General features: G+C 44.3%; 1 protein-coding gene across 2 annotated transcripts in view; it reads right to left on the bottom strand.

The window, feature by feature from the left end:
• coasy (CoA synthase) overlaps positions 1 to 17,450 on the bottom strand; it is a 236,625-nt gene that overhangs the window by 136,298 nt on the left and 82,877 nt on the right. The window lies entirely within an intron of this gene.

Below are 17,450 nucleotides of genomic sequence, written 5' to 3'. Positions count from 1 at the left end.
ATACAAGAACAAATTATGCAACAATAACTGCAAAAATTATAGCAAGTAGGATCTTGGGCTGTGTAGTCAGAGGAATAAAGCACAAATTGCAGGAAGTGGTTGAGTTTGTACAGAGCGCTTGTTTGGCCCCAACTAGTACAATTCTGGTTGCTATATTATGAGTCAGAGAACAACAACAACAACTTGCACTTATATAGCGCCTTTAACATAGCAAAACATCCCAAGGCATTTTACAGGAGCATTATCAAACAAAATTTGACACCGAGCCATGTAAAGAGATATTAGAACAGGTGATCAAAAGTTGGTCAAAGAGGTAGGTTATAAGAACATAAGAAATAGCAGCAGGAGTTTGTCATACTTACTCCGCCATTCAATAAGATCATTAATGAACTTTTGCATCAACCCCACTTTCCCACCCTGTCCCCATATAAGGAGTGACTTAAAGGAATAGAAAGATGTAGAGGTTTAAAGAGGAGATTCGAGATCTTAAGGCATGGCTGCCAATGGTGGGGCAAAGGAAATCAGGGATGTGCAAGAGGCCAGAATTGGAGGAGTGCAGAGATCTCAGCGGGTTGTAGGGCTGGAGGAGGTTAGAGATAGGGAGGGGCGAGGCCATGGAAGGTTTTAAACACAAGAATCAGAATTTTTAAATCGAGGTGTTGCTGAACTGGGAGCCAATGTAGGTCACCAAGCACTGGGGTGATAGGTGAATGGGAGTTGGTGCGAGTTAGAATATGGGCAGCAGAGTTTTGAATGAACTCAAGTTTACAGAGGGTGGTAAATGAGGCCAGCCAGGAGACCATTGGAATAGTTGAGTCTGGAGGCAACAAAGGCATGGATGAGGGTTTCAGCAGCAAATGGACCAAGGCAGGGGTGGAGACGGGCGATGTTACAGAGGTGGAAGTAGGTGGTCTTAGTGATGGAGAGGATATGGGGCGGAGGCTCAGCTCAGGTTCAAATAGGACGCTAAGGTTGGGAACAGTCTGGTTCAGCCTCAGATAGTGGCCAGGGAGAGAGATGAATTCGGTGGCTAGGGATCGGAGTTTGTGGGGGCAACCAAAGACAATGGCTTCTGTCTTCTCAATATTTAATTGGACAAAATTTGTGCTCATCCAATACTGGATATTGGACAAGCAGCGTGACAAATTAGAGGCAGTGGAGGGGTCGAGAGGTGTGGTGGTGAGGTAGAGCTGGGTGTTGTCAGCATACATTCAGCATGACCTGGATGACATTCTGGCTTGTGCTAATAAGTGGCAAGTAACATTTGCGCCACACAAGTGCCAGGCAATGACTACCTCCAACAAGAGAAAGTCTAACCATCGCCCCATGACATTCAACGGCATTATCATCGCCGACTCCCCCGCCATCAGCATCCTTGGGATCACCATTGACCTGAAACTCAACGAGACGAGCCACCTAGATACTGCAGCTACAAGAGCAGGTCAGAAGCTGGGTATTCTGCGGCGAGTATCTCACCTCCTGATTCTTCAAAGCCTTTCCAGCATCTACAAGGCATAAGTCAGGAGTGTGATGGAATACTCTTCACTTGCCTGGATGAGTGCAGCTCCAACAATACTCAAGAAGCTCGCCACCATCCAGGACAAAGCAGCCCGCTTGATTGGCACCCCATCCACCGCCTTCAACATTCACTCCCCCCACCACCGGTGCACCATCTACAAGATGCACTGCAGCAACTTGCCAAAGCTTCTTCGACAGCACCTCGCAAACCCCGCAACCTCTACCAACTGGAAGGACAAGGGCAGCAGGCTCATAGGAACACCCTCACCTCCAAGGCACACACCATCCTGACTTGGAAATATATCTCCGTTCCTTCATCTTCACTAACATCATGATTGATAATTTGCATATTTGTTTGGCTACAGTCTGCCATCTGTAACACAAAGTGTTTTTCCTGCTTCTCCTCCTGTCCTGAAGGCACTGATTCTTTGATAAGGTACAATAAAATGGACACTGGTCACCGTCCAATTCCTCACCCAAAAAATTTGCAGGGCTACAGGGAAAGGGTAGGGGAGTAGGACTAGCTGAAGTGCTGTTGCAGAGAGCCGGCACGGGCTTGATGGGCCGAATGGCCTTCTTCCATGCTGTAACCATTCTATGATTCTGATCTAAACCAGGAAGTATAAATTAGATTTAAATCATGTACAGAAAGCAAAATAAAGATTGGGTGTTCTAGTGCATAGCTCGCTAAAGGATCATGAGCAATGCCGTGAGTCAACAGGGTGTAGGGGTGTATTTACAGGACAATTGACTAAGGGCTGTAAACAATGCTCGACTACTACAGGCAGATCCAGATTGGGCTCATGAACTTAAACAAATGCAGTGTTATGCATGTGGATAGGGCAAATGCTGAACATACGTACAGCCTTCAGGGAACAGTACTAATGCTGGTGGAGAGAGAGAGAGAGAGAGAGATGTGGGTGTTCTAGTGCATAGATCTCTAAAGGATCATGAGCAATGCCGTGAGTCAACAGGGTGTAGGGGTGTATTTACAGGACAATTGACTAAGACAAAGCATTCTATTTTGTCCTTGTACAAGACCTTGGTTAGGCCTCAGTTAGAATGCTGTGACCAGTTTTCATCTCTTCACATGGTGGATGATATTGAAGAATGGGAACGGGTGCAGAGGAGGGCCACAAGATTCATTCCCAGTCTAAAGCACCTTAGTTACCAAGACAGGCTCAAAGAGCTGGGACTCTACACTTTAGTGAAGCGTAGACTTAGGTTTATAAGATGATGAAGGGGTTGTGTTTGTGCAGACAGTTTGTTTCAACTAAATAGGTTAGGGAGGACCAGGAATCACAATCTCAAATGATGTAAGGTCAGATCTAGGTTCGATGTCAGGAGATGGCTGGGAGGTGGTTCTTTTCCCAGAGAATATTGGCCCTGTGGACCAGGCTGCCAGCTCGTGCGGTGACTGCTGATTCACTGAATTCCTTCAAGCGATAGCTGGACCAATTTCTGGCTGGGGCAGAAATCACCTCAACAAAAGGTATAACATTAATCAGGGCCAGAGTGGTCTACTGGACTAGTTTCCTTCACCGAAAGGGGTCGGAGAGGAATTTTCCAGATATTTTTCCCCAATTGGCCTGGGTTTTTAGCCTCTCCCAGGAGATTACGTGGCTCCGGGTGGGGTGGGGAGTGTATATATTGTGATACACAAGGCACCAGTTTTATGGGGCAGGCAGGATGGACCAGCGGGTCTTTTCCTGTCCATCATTGTTCATACGTTGAGAGTATTAGTGTTTAGGACCGACCACATAGACAACAGCCTTTGCTGCTCCATACCTTGTGAATTCAAAAAAACCATAACAGCAAGTAAAGCAAGAAAATCAGAACTGATTCTATAGACCAGTCAGCTTAACATCAGTGGTAGGAACAATAATGGAATCCCTACTAAAGGAGAAAATAGAAGAACATCTAGAAACCAAAAATATAATAATGAATAGTTAGCATGGATTTCAAAAGGGAAAGTCTTACTTGACCAACCTCTTTGAATGTTTTGAAGAGATAACAGAGAATGGACAAGGATAATGCAGTAGATGTAATTTACCTAGATTTTCAAAAGGCCTTCGATAAGGTACCACATAACAGACTAATGAATAAGGTCAGAGGATGCAGAGTCAGGGGGCAAGTAGCAGAATGGATTGCTAGCTGGCTTCAAGACAGAAAGCAGAGAGTAGGGGTAAAGGGTAGTTATTCAGAGTGGCAGAAGGTGGGAAGTGGTGTTCCACAAGGGTCAGTGCTGGGACCACTGTTGTTCACAATATATATATTAACGATTCTGAATTTGCGGATGACATCAAATTGGGGGGGGAAAGAGTGTCAATACTGAGGGGGACTGCAACAATTTACAAGAAGACATTAATAAACTTGCAGAATGGGCATATAATTGCCAAATGAATTTCAACACAGATAAATGTGAGGTATTACATTTTGGTAAGAAAAATAGGGAGGTCACATGTTACTTGGAAAATAAGAATCTAAATGGGGTAGAAGAGCAAAGGGATCTTGGAGTACAAATTCACAAATCACTAAAAGTAGCGATGCAGGTTAATAAGGCCATAAAAAAGCCCAAGCACTAGGGTTTATTTCTAGAGGGATAGAATTGAAAAGTAGAGAAGTTATGCTAAACTTGTATCGAACCTTGGTTCGACCACACTTGGAGTACTGTGTACACTTCTAGTTGCCATATTATAAAAGAGATAGAGGCACTGGAGGGGGTTCAAAAAAGATTTACAAGGATGATACCAGAAATGCAAGGTTATATCTATCAGGAAAGGATGAATAGGCTGGGTCCCTTTGTGGTAAACCACTGTTTGTATTCCACTGTGTACATGCCTGGACATGCCTCGGCTGACTCCTCCCACAAGTCCTAGTATAAAGGTGACTGCTCCCCAGCCCTTTGTATTTCTGGACCGGTCGACCACTCGAGGCAGACCTTCATTCTTTTGTTAATAAAAGCCTTTAGTTACTCTCTTAACTCTCAGTCTTTTATCAGGAAAGGATGAATAGGCTGGGTCCCTTTTCTCTTGAAAAGTGAAAGCGGAGGGGTGACCTAATGGAGGTCTTTAAAATTATGAAAGGTTTTGATAGAGTGTTCCCACTTGTGGGGAAGAGCAAAACTAAAGGCCATCAATATAAGACAGTCACCAAGAAATCAAATAGGGAATTCAGAAGAAACTTCTTTATCCAGAGAGTGGTGAGAATGTGGAATTCGCTACCACAGGGAGTGGTTGCAGCGAATAGTATAGATACATTTAACTAACTAACACTTAAGGGGAGGCTAGATAAGCATGTAAGGGAGAAGGGAATAGAGGCTTTTGCTGATAGAGTTAGATGAGGAAAGACGGGAGGAGGCTCGAGTGGAGTATAAACGCCAGCATGGACTGGTTGGGCCGAATGGCCTGTTGCTGTGTTCTATATCCTATGTGATTCATCATAAAGGTGAATGCAAGTGTAGGGACAATCAATCCTAATGTACTTGGACAAATAGTTATGACTAAAAATTCCCCTCCAAGTCACACACCATTCTGACTTAGAAGTATATCGCTGGTCCTTCATCGTCGCTGGGTCAAAATTGTGGAACTCCCTACCTAACAGCACTGTGGGAGCACCCTCACCACACGGACTGCAGCGGTTCAAGGCGGCGGCTCACCACCACCTTCTCGAGGGCAACTAGGGATGGGCAATAAATGCTGGTCTTGTCAGTGACGTCCACATCCCATTAACGATTTAAAAAAAACTTGGACAAATAGTTATGACAAAAGTATTTTTTTAAATTTCTATTCTGTAGGATAAATTTGATTTTAATCTTCCATCTGCAATGCCCTGGATCTATGTTTGAAATATCATTTTTTTTATTCGTTGGGATGTGGGCGTCGCTGACAAGGCCAGCATTTATTGCCCATCGCTTTCTGCCCTCGGAAAGGTGGTGGTGAGCCACTTTCTTCAATACAACGCAGTGGCTCGCTGGGCCATTTCAGAGCTGAAGAGTCAACCGCATTGCTGTGGGTCTGGAGTCACACACAGGCCAGACCGGGTAAGGGTGCTAGATTTCCTTCTCGAACGGACATTTGTGAGCCAAATGGGTTTTTACAACAATCTGATAGTTTCATGGTCATCATTACTGATGCTAGCTTTTTATTCCAGATTCAACAACTTGTATTTATATAGCACCTTTAACGCAGTTAAACATCCCAAGGTGCTGCACAGGAGTATTTTAAGACAAATAATTTGACACTGATCCACATAAGGATAAATTAGGGCAGGTGACCAAAAGCAAGGTCAAAGAGGTAGGTTTTAAGGAGCGTCTTAAAGGAGGAAAGAGAGGTAGCAAGGCGGAGAGGTTTAGGCAGGGAATTACGGAGCTTAGGGCCTAGGCAACAGAAGGTACGGCCACCAAAGGTTGAGCGATTATCATCAAGGATGCTCAAGAGGGCAGAATTAGAGGAGTGCAGATATTTTGGGGGGTTGTGGAACTGAAGGAGATTACAGAGATAGGAAGGGGCGAGGCCATGGAGGGATTTAAAAACAAGGATGAGAATTTTGAAATTGAGGCCCTGCTTAACCGGGAGTCAATGTCGGTCAGCGAGCACAGGGGAGATGGCCGAACGGAACTTGGTGCGAGTTAGGACACAGGCAGTAGTTTTGTTTACGTTGGGTAGAATGTGGGAGGCCAGCCAGGAGTGCGTTGGAATAGTCAAGTCGAGAGATAACAAAGGCATGGATGGGGGTTTCAGCAGCTGATGAGCTGAGGCAGGGGCAGAGACGGGCGATGTTACGGAGGTGGAAGTAGACGGTCTTTGTTATGCTGCGGATATGTGGTCGGAAGCTCAATTCAGGGTCAAATATGACAACAAGGTTGCGAACAGTGTGGTTCAGCCTCAGACAGATGTTAGGGAGAGGGATGGAGTCAGTGGCTAGGGAACGGAGTTTGCGGCGGGGACCGAAAACAATGGCTTCGGTCTTCCCAGTATTAAATTGGAGAAAATTTTTGCTCATCCAGAACTGTATGTTGGACAAGCAGTCTGACAACGTAGACACCGTGGAGGGGTCGAGAGAAGAGGTAGTGAGGTCGAGCTGGCTGTTGTCAGTGTACATGTGGAAACTGACGCTGTGTGTTCAGATGATGCTGCCAAGGGGCAACATAGAAACATAGAAGATAGGAGCAGGAGTAGGCCATTCGGCCCTTCGAGTCTGCTCCGACATTCAATGAGATCATGGCTGATCATCCAAATTCTGTACGATAGCAAAATACTGCAGATGTTGGAAATCCGAAATAACAACAGAAAATGCTGGAAAAACTCAGGTCAGGCTGCTGTACCCTGTTCCTGCCTTCTCTCCATATCCCTTGATCCCTTTAGCCTTAAGAAATATATCCAACTCCTTCTTGAATATATTTAATGAATTGGCCTCCACTGCCTTCTATGGTAGAGAATTCCACAAGTTCACCACTCTCTGGGTGAAGAAATTCCTCCTCAGCTCTGTCCTAAATGGCTTACCCCTTATTCTTAGACTGTGACCCCTGGTTCTGGACTCCCCGACCATCGGGAACATCCTTCCTGCATCTAGTCTGTCTAGTCCTGTTAGAATTTTATAAGTTTCAATGAGATCACCTCTCATTCTTCTAAACTCCAGCGAGTACAAGCCCAATCGACCCAATCTCTCCTCATACGTCATTCCTGCCATCCCAGGTATCAGCCTGGTGAATCTTCACTGCACTCCTTCAATGGCAAGAACATCCTTCCTCAGATAAGGCGACCAAGACTGCACACAATACTCAAGGTGTGGTCTCACCAAGGCCCTGTACAACTGCAGCAAGACATCCTTGTTCCTGTACTCGAACCCTCTCGCTACGAAGGCCAACATACCATTTGCCTTCTTAACCGCCTGCTGCACCTGCATGCTTAGCTTCAGTGACTGGTGCACAAGGACGCCGAGGTCTCGTTGCACTTCCCCTTCTCCCAATCTATTGCCATTCAGATAATAATCTGCCTTCCTGTTTTTGACACCGAGGTGGATAACCTCGCATTTATCCACGTTATATTGCATCTAAAGCCTGCACATCTGCCAATGCACTTTATTATGGTCATATTTAATGTTAATATACTACAAGCCAAATGTATGTTGAATGTTTAAATGTCTTAATCCAAATGTACACTCTCGGGAGCCGCAAGCCTACATTTCGTTGTACTGCACTTGTGCACTAACAATGACAATAAAAGTTGATTTGATTTGATTTGATCTGCCATGCTTCTGCCCAATCACCCAACCTGTCCAAATCATACTGGAGTTTCTCGGCATCCTCCTCACAGCACACATGCCCACCCAGCTTTGTGTCGTCTGCAAACTTGGAGATATTACATCTAGTTCCCTCGTCCAGATCATTAATATATATTGTGAATAGCTGGGGTCCAAGGACCGATCCCTGCAGTACCCCACTAGTCACTGCTTGCCACTCGGAAAAGGAGCCGTTTATTCGAACTCTTTGCTTTCTGTCTGCCAACCGGTTCTCTATCCAAGTCAATACCTTGCCCCCAATCCCATGTGCCTTAACTTTACACGCTAATCTCTTATGCGGGACCTTATCGAAAGCCTTTTGAAAGTCCAAATACACCACATCCACTGGTTCTCCCTTATCTATTTTACCAGTTACATCCTCAAAAAATTTCACTGGATTAGTCAAGCACGATTTACCTTTTGTAAATCCATGCTGACTTTGTCCGATCCGGTCACTGTTTTGCAAGTGCACTGCTATTACATCTTTTATAATGGACTCCAGCATTTTCCCCACTACCGATGTCAGGCTTACCAGTCTATAATTCCCCGTTTTCTCTCTACCACCTTTTTTGAATAGTGGGGTAACATTAGCTACCCGCCAATCCATGGGTACTGTTCCAGAGTCTATCGAATTTTGGAAGATGACCAGCAATGCATCTATTATTTCTAGGGCCACTTCCTTAAGTGCCCTAGGATGTAGATTATCAGGCCCTGGGGATTTATCGGCCTTCAATCCCGTCAATTTCCCGAACACCATTTCCCTACAAATACTGATTTCTATCAGTTCCTCCCTTTCATTAGACCCTATGTTCCCTGACATCTCTGGGAGGTTATTTGTGTCCTCCTTTGTGAAGACAGAACCAAAGTATGTATTTAATTGGTCCGCCATTTCTTTGTTCCCCATTATAAATTCCCCTGATTCTGACTGCAAGGGACCTATGCTTGACTTCACCCATCTTTTTCTCTTCACATATCTATAAAAGCTTTTACAGTCAGTTTTTAGGTTCCCTGAAAGCTTGCTCTCATTCTATTTTCCCCTTCTTAATTAATCCCTTTGTCCTCCTTTGTTGAATCCTAAACTGCTCCCAATCCTCAGGTTTACTGCTTTTTCTGGCCAATTTATATGTCCTCTCCTTGGATCTTATGCTATCCCTGATTTCCCTTGTTAGCCACGGTTGAGTCACCTTTTTTGTTTTATTTTTATGCCAAACTGGGATGAACAAATTTTGTAGTTCATCCATGCGATCTTTGAATGTTTGCCATTGCCTATCCACTGTCAACCCTTTGAGTGCCATTCCCCAATCAATCCTGCCGAACTCACGCCTCATACCATCGTAGTTTCCTTTATTTAAATTCAGGACCCTAGTCTCTGAGTCAACTACTTCACTCTCCATCTTAATGAAGAATTCTATCATATTATGATCACTCCGACCCAAGGGGCCTCGCACAACAAGATTGCTAATTAATCATTTCTCATTACATAATACCCAGTCTAAGATGGCCCGATCTCTAGTTGGTTCCTCGACATATTGGTCCAGGAAACCATCCTGTATACACTCCAGGAATTCCTCCTCCACAGCATTGTTACTAATTTGGTTAGCCCAATCTATATGTAGATTAAAGTCACCCATGATAACTGCTGTGCCCTTATTGCACGCTTCTCTAATTTCCCTTTTAATACCATCCCCGACCTCCGCATTACTGTTTGGAGGTCTATATACCACTCCTACTAACGTTTTCTGCCCCTTGGTATTTCTCAGTTCTGCCCATACAGATTACACATCATCAGAGCTAATATCCTTCCTTACAATTGTGTTAATCCCCTCTTTAACCAGCAATGCTACCCCACCTCCTTTTCCTTTTTCCCCATCTTTCCTGAATATTGAATACCCCTGGATGTTGAGTTCCCAGCCTTGGCCACCCTGGAGCCATGTTTCCGTAATCCCAATCATATCATATTCGTTTACCTTTATTTGCGCAGCTAATTCATCCACCTTATTATGAATGCTCCTCGTATTAAGACACAAAGCCTTCAGGCTTGTTTTTTTAACGCTCTTAGATCTTTTAGAATTATTATTTACTGTGGCCATGTTTGATTTAAACCCTTGATTTCTCTGTCTGCCACTTTTGTTTTTCTCCTTCCTGTCTTTTGCTTTTATCCTTGTTTCCCTTTCCTCTGTCTCCCCGCTCAGGTTCCCAACCCCCTGCTATTTTAGTTTAAATCCTCCCCCAGAGCACTAGCAAACACTCCCCCTAGGACATCGGTCCCGGCCCTGCCCAGGTGCAAACCATCCGTTTTGTACTGGTCCCACCTCTCCCAGAACATGTAGATGAGAAATAGGAGGGGGCCAAGGATAGATCCTTGGGGGACAGAGGTAACGATGCAGGAGCGAGAAGAGAAGCTGTTGCAGGCGATTCTCTGGCAATGATTAGATAGATAAGAATGGAACCAGGCGAGTGCAGTCCCACCCAGCTGGACGACGGTGGAGAGGCTGCAGACAAGTCAAGACGGAGGAGAAAGGATAAATTATCTTTGTCACAGTCACAAAAAATGTCATTTGTGACTTTGACGAGAGCCGTTTTAGTACTGTAGCAAGGGCGGAAACCTGATTGGAGGGATTCAATTGCGGGAAAATGGGCACAATTCATTCTAATTAACTGAATTTAAATTCCCCAGCTGCAGTGGTGGGATTTGAACTCAAGTTTCTGGATCATTAGTCCAGGCCTTTAGATTACTAGTCCAGTAACATAACCACTATGCTACTGTACCCCACAACCGATTGAACAAGGAGCCTCTCAGCGGAGGGCTATGTTGGGAAGTGGTTCTGTACAGTCAGTAGCAATCAGCATAGAAACATAGAAAAATAGGAGCAGGAGTAGGCTGATCCTCTATCTCAATACCATATTCCCGCTCTCTCCCCATACCCCTTGATGCCTTTTGTTTCTAGAAATCTATCTAACTCCTTCGTAAATATATTCAGTGACTTGGCCTCCACAGCCTTCTGTGGTAAAGAATTCCACAGGTTCACCACCTTCTGACTGAAGAAATTTCTCCTCATCTCAGTCCTAAATGTCCTACCCCGTATCTTGAGACTGTGACCCCTCGTTCTATACCCTCCAGCCAAGAGAAACATCCTCCCTGCATCCAGTCTGTCTAGCCCTGTCAGAATTTTATACGTTTCAATGAGATCCCCTCTCATTCTTCTAAACTCTAGTGAATACAGGCCTAGTCGACCCAATCTCTCCTCATACGACAGTCCTGCCATCCCAGGAATCAGTCTGGTGAACCTTCTCTGCACTCCCTCTATGGCAAGTATATCCTTTCTTAGGTAAGGAGACCAAAACTGCACACAGTACTCCAGGTGTGGTCTCGCCAAGGCCCTGTACAACTGTAGTAAGACATCCTTGCTCCTGTACTCAAATCCTCTTGCAACGAAGACCAACAAATCATTTGCCTTCCTAACTGCTTGCTGCACCTGCATGTTTGCTTTCAGTGACTGGTGTACAAGGACACCCAGGTCCCTTTGTACATCAACATTTCCCAATCTATCATCATTTAAATAATACCCTACCTTTCTGTTTTTGCTACCGAAGTGGATAACTTCACATTTATCCACGTTATACTGCATCTGCCATGTATTTGCCCACTCACTCAACTTGAAGCTTCTTTGCATCCTCCTCACAACTCACAATCCCTCCTAGTTTTGTGTCATCTACAAACTTGGAAATAATACATTTGGTTCCCTCATCCAATCATTGATATATATTGTGAATAGCTGGGGCCCAAGCACTGATCCCTGCGGTACCCCACTAGTCACTGCCTGCCACCCTGAAAAAGACCCATTTATTCCTACTCTCTGTTAACCAATTTTCAATCTATGCCAGTATATTACCCCCAATCCCATGTGCTTCAATTTTGCACACTAACCTCTTATGTGGGACTTTATCAAAGACCTTCTGAAAATCCAAATACACCACATCCACTGGTTCTCCCTTATCTATTCTACCAGTTACATCCTCAAAAAACTCCAGTAGGTTTGTCAAACACAATTTCCCTTTCATAAATCCATGTTGACTTTGTCTAATCCCGTTGATATTTTCTAAGTGTCCTGTTATCACATCCTTTATAATAGACTCTAGCATTTTCCCTACTACTAATGTTAGGCTAACCGGTCTGTAGTTCCGTGTTCCTCCTTTTTTAAATAGTGGGGTTACATTTGCCACCCTCCAATCTGCAGGAACTGTTCTATAATCTATAGAATTTTGGAAGATGACAACCAATGCATCCACTATTTCCATGGCTACCTCTTTTAGTACTCTGGGATGCAGATTATCAGGCCCTGGGGATTTATCAGCTTTCAGTCCAGCACTATTTTTTTACTAATACTAATTTCCTTTAATTCCTCCTTCTCACTAGATCCTTGGTTCCCTCGCATTTCTGGGAAGTTATTTGTGTTCTCTTCCGTGAAGACAGAACCAAAGTATGTGTTTAATTGCTTTGTCGTTTCCTTGTTCCCCATTAAAAATTCTCCCATTTCGGACTGTAATGGACCTACATTTGTCTTCACTAATCTTTTTCTTTTTACATACTTGTAGAAGCTTTTACAATCCGCCTTTATGTTCCTTGCAAGTTTACTCTCATACTCTATTTTTCCCCTCTTAATCAATCTCTTGGTCCTTTTTTGCTGAACTCTAAACTGCTCCCAATCCTCAGGCTTGCTACTTTTTCTGGCAACTTTATATGACTCCTCTTTGGATCTAATACTATCCTTAATTTCTTTTGTTAGCCATGGTTGGGCCGCTTTTCCTTTTGTGTTTTTGCGCCAGAAAGGAATGTATTACTGTTGCAATTCATACATTCGTTCTTTAAATGTTAGCCATTGCCTATCCACCATCATGCCTTTTAATGAAGCTCCCCAATCTATCATAGCTAACTCACTCCTCATACCATTGTAGTTTCCTTTGTTTAGATTTAGGACCCTAGTTGCAGATTGGACTTCTTCACTTTCCATTTTAATGAAGAATTCTATCACGTTATGGTCACTCTTCCCTAAAGAACCCCGCACAAGATTATTAATTAACCCCATCTCATTTCACAATACCCAATACCAGAATCTTCAGGCGAGACAGAGGGGGAGGTATAAGAGGGGGTGTCGCAATATTAATTAAGGAGTCAATTACTGCAGTAAGGAGGGATGATATATTAGCAGGTTCCTCTAATGAGGCCATATGGGTGGAGCTTAAAAACAAAAAGGGGGCAAGCACTTTGCTGGGAGTGTACTATAGGCCTCCAAACAGTCAGGGGGAGATAGAGGAACAGATATGTAGGCAAATCTCAGAGAAATGTGCAAATAATAGGGTAATAATAATGGGGGATTTCAACTTCCCCAATATTAACTGGGATAGTCAGAGTGTGAAAGGCTCAGAGGGTGTAGAATTCTTAAAGTGCATCCAGGAGAGCTTTTTGAGCCAACATGTAGAAAGTCCTACAAGAGAGGGGGCAGTACTGGACCTAATTATAGGGAATGTGGCCGGCCAAGTGGAAAAAGTGCTAGTAGGTGAGCACTTTGGTGACAGTGACCATAATATGGTGAGATTTAAGGTGGTCATGGAAAAGGACAGGGATGGGCTGGAAATAAAGGTTCTAAATTGGGGGAAGGCCGATTTTAATAGGATAAGGCAGGATCTGGCCAAAATGGACTGGGATCAGCTACTTGTAGGAAAATCCGCATCGGAGCAATGGGAGGCTTTCAGAAGGGAGATTGAGATCATACAATGGCAACATGTTCCCGTAAAGGTCAAGGGTGGTTCCAAAAACCACAGGGAACCTTGGATGTCAGGGGATATACGAGAATGGATTAGGAAAAAAAGGAGGGCTTTTGGCAGATACAAAAGGCTAAAGACGGAGGAAGCCCTAGAGGAGTACAAAAAGTGCAGGGGCCCAGGGACCACGGGGTCGGAGAGGGGGACCGGGAAAGTTCGCGAACAGGGAGAGGGTAACACCAAACCCGGGGCCCCAGAAAAGCTTGTTCTAAGATCAACAATACTTTACCAAAAATGAGCGAATCAGAAGATCCACAACAGCCCCGCTTCCAGATTCCCCCCAACACCACAAAAAAAGCTATAAAAACGATAAAAACCAGAAACTCTCTTTACTGACTGTTACAACAATGGGACAAAAAGTAACCTCATATTTTACTCAGATCAGCCAGCGGCTTGGATCAGAGCAATAAAATCACACTATACCAGTGTTAAGCTAAAAAATAACGCAAATGGGTCCATAATGAAAATTAACACACCAGGAGACAGTTCAATCACGACTGTCAACGCGTACAATACCGGAACAATATTAGTGCAAGGCAACCTCGACAAATTTGCAACGGCCTTCAGGACACTGAAAAGATCAACTACGAGGGGAATGAACAGCCCCAGAGTGGCCCGCACTCCCCCCAACATTGACAACTTACCAGGAGAAAATCTGCATGGTCAAGGGATGAACGAGCCACACAGTTCAAACCAGACACTAACCCCGGGGAACCACAGCCACACGATACAACTGACAAACCCCAGCATAACTACCACGGAGGAAGCCACACATAGTTCCCCTACCATTCCCAGCCCACCAAGAGAAGAGCAGCATAGCCAGGAAGTGAGTGAGCCTTCCAGGGCCGACCAGCTTAGCCAGGAAGTGAGTGAGCCTTCCAGGGCCGACCAGACACATACCCCGGGATCACACAGCCAGATACAACCAAAAGATAAATTTAATCAATTAGAGATAGAGATGGTTAAACTTAGAGAGGAGGTCCTCAAATTGAATGACAAACAAAAGCAGGAGAGGGAGAGACACAAGAGAGAGCTGAATAGACTTGATAACCAGGTGAATCTACTTAAGAATCAGGTGAAAGAGCTGCAGGAAAAAGAAGAGAGCCATAGAGGAGAGAAAACACCATTAGACCAGCAACCAGAGACTAGAGATAAGACAAGACAGAGCCGGACGGAACGGCTGCACTCCCACACGGAACAAAAGCAACAGACACACAATACAAGGGGTGCCACACAGACCGACCAGCATACTGACTCGCAATCTTCCCCCACCACCGTGGAACCACAAGCGGGCCGCTCACAAGAGGTACACACACACCAGACACCCCAGCCCAGCACACACACTATGAGTCCAGGCGAAAGCCACCAGACAGTAAACACAAACAAGGCTGACGTCGTAATACTCATAGACTCAAATGGGAAATTTCTATGGGAGAAAAAGCTCTTCCCTAGAAGTAGAAAAGATTTGGTGCCCAACAACAGACAGAGCCATGGGATGGCTGACCAAAGCCAGATTAGGCTCCCCCCAACACATAATAATACACACGGGCACAAATGACCGAAAGGCCAAACAGAAAGAGGTAGCAACATCGCTCAGAGCAATGATTAGGAAGGCAAGCAGTACATTTCCAAACACTAGAATCACTGTTTCCACAATATTGCCGAGAACAGACTTCAACAACACAATTCATGAGATAAATGCCAGCATAGCAACAGAATGCGAATCAAACCACAACGTACACCTGGCCCAACACCCCACCCTCGATGAAGAATGTCTTTACGACCACATCCAAAGGCAAAAAATATCGATCTTTGCTAAAGCCCTGAAGGACGTCGCTTTTAACCGGGTCCATACCCAGACTCCAAGAGGACCCCCCCCCCGACCACCAGAGATCAGCGGGGTACATATCAGGAACACTACAAAGACCACCACCACACCAACCGAGACCAGAGGATCCCCATGCAAAACAACATTATCAGACCTGCACCACTCCTGTCCCACAGGGGAATAGGACCGCTACCAGCCAGACAGAGGGAGAGATGCACAGGACGTACGCAATACCTCAGACAGAAACAATCCATTAAGAGACAATAAGCAGATGTGCAGCAGCATCTACTTCCGCCTTATGGATCAAGGACTAATAAATAGAAAGAACTGTAACCAAATTGTATTAACTTTTGTAGACAACTGGGGTGATCTTTTTTTTCCCCACACTTAGACACGACAAACACGTACCACTCTTTAACCTATCATAGAAAAAGATAAAACTTAACATGAAATCCTTATATATTTCGACCTGGAATATCCAAGGTCTACGCTCTTCAGTGCGAGAAGTGAAGAGTAGGACCCCAGAGTTCATAGAGGAAACTAAAGATCTAGATATTATTATTTTACAGGAAACTTGGTATAAAGGAAAAGGACACACCGGCTGTCCCCAAGGGTACACTGAGCTAGTGGTCCCCTCCAATAAATTACCAAGTGTAACCCAAGGCAGAGACTCCGGAGGCATACTGATCTGGTTTAAAACAGAACTTAAGAATTACATCAAATTTATAAAAAAGGGCGAAAACCATATGTGGCTCAAACTTGAGAGGGAGATTATCTCAAACACCCAAGATGTTTACATTTGCGCACTTTATATCCCTCCAATCGATTCCCCGTACTACAAAGAGGACACCTTCTCCAACATGGAGGGGGAAATTATCCAATACCAGGCCCAGGGGAACGTGTTGATCTGTGGGGACCTCAATTCAAGAACGGGCGAAGAACCAGACTTCACCAATAATCAGGGAAACAATTACGTATTCGGGAATAACCACTTTGACATCCCTTCCCTTCCATACAGGCATAACTGCGACAAGCAGTCACATACCAACGGAAAACAGCTACTACAGCTCTGTCGAAACCTGGGTCTGTACATTGTCAATGGTAGGTTCATAGGAGACCTCCTAGGAAGATCGACCTACTGCTCACCTCTTGGCTGCAGCACAGTAGACTATATGATTACAGACTTGGACCCATCCTCTTTCAGAGCATTCACAGTCAAACCACAAACAACACTGTCAGATCACAGCCAAATTACTATGTTTCTCAAAAAGACAGAAACAAACAACATAGAAACACAACCCAGTAAACTGTACAACACCAAAAAATCGTACAGATGGGCCAGAAATGACACGGAAAAACACCAGAAAACAATTAGCAATGCATCAACTCAAGCTCTCTTAGACACCTTTCTGGATAACATATACACTCACAATAAAGAAGGCGTAAACCGGGCAGTTAGTAAACTAAACAATATTTTTGATAATTTGGCAACAAATGCAAACTTGAAAGCTCGCAAGAACAAACCCAAAACAAAAAACTATGAAAAATGGTTTGACCATGATTGCCATAACATGAGGAAAAAACTTAGAAAACTATCAAACCAAAAACACAGACATCCAGAAAACGAGGAATTACGCCTTACTTATTGTCAGACGCTAACACAATACAGAAACACACTCAGGACCAAAAAAGAGCAATTTATTAAGAATACACTCAGCTCCATGGAGGAATCCATTGAGTCGAATTGTTTCTGGGACAACTTGAAAACACTACACAAAAAACAACACGACGATTTGTCCATTCAAAATGGGGACACATGGGTAAACCACTTTGAAAAATTATACCAGAAAAACACACTAAGACCAGAGCAACACCAAATACGCAAAAAACTAGAAAAGCTTGAAATGGCCATAAAAGATAACCAAAACCCGCTAGACGCCATAATAACAGAAAAAGAACTTCTTGAAAAACTCAAGGGCCTGCGACCAGGAAAAGCTTG

Source organism: Somniosus microcephalus, chromosome 24 (assembly GCF_052327205.1).
Source record: "Somniosus microcephalus isolate GS21.2 chromosome 24, FLI_Smic_1.0, whole genome shotgun sequence".
NCBI classification, from domain to species: Eukaryota; Metazoa; Chordata; class Chondrichthyes; order Squaliformes; family Somniosidae; genus Somniosus; species Somniosus microcephalus.
The sequence above is the reverse complement of the archived record's forward strand: the minus strand, read 5'-3'. Positions and strand labels throughout refer to the sequence as shown.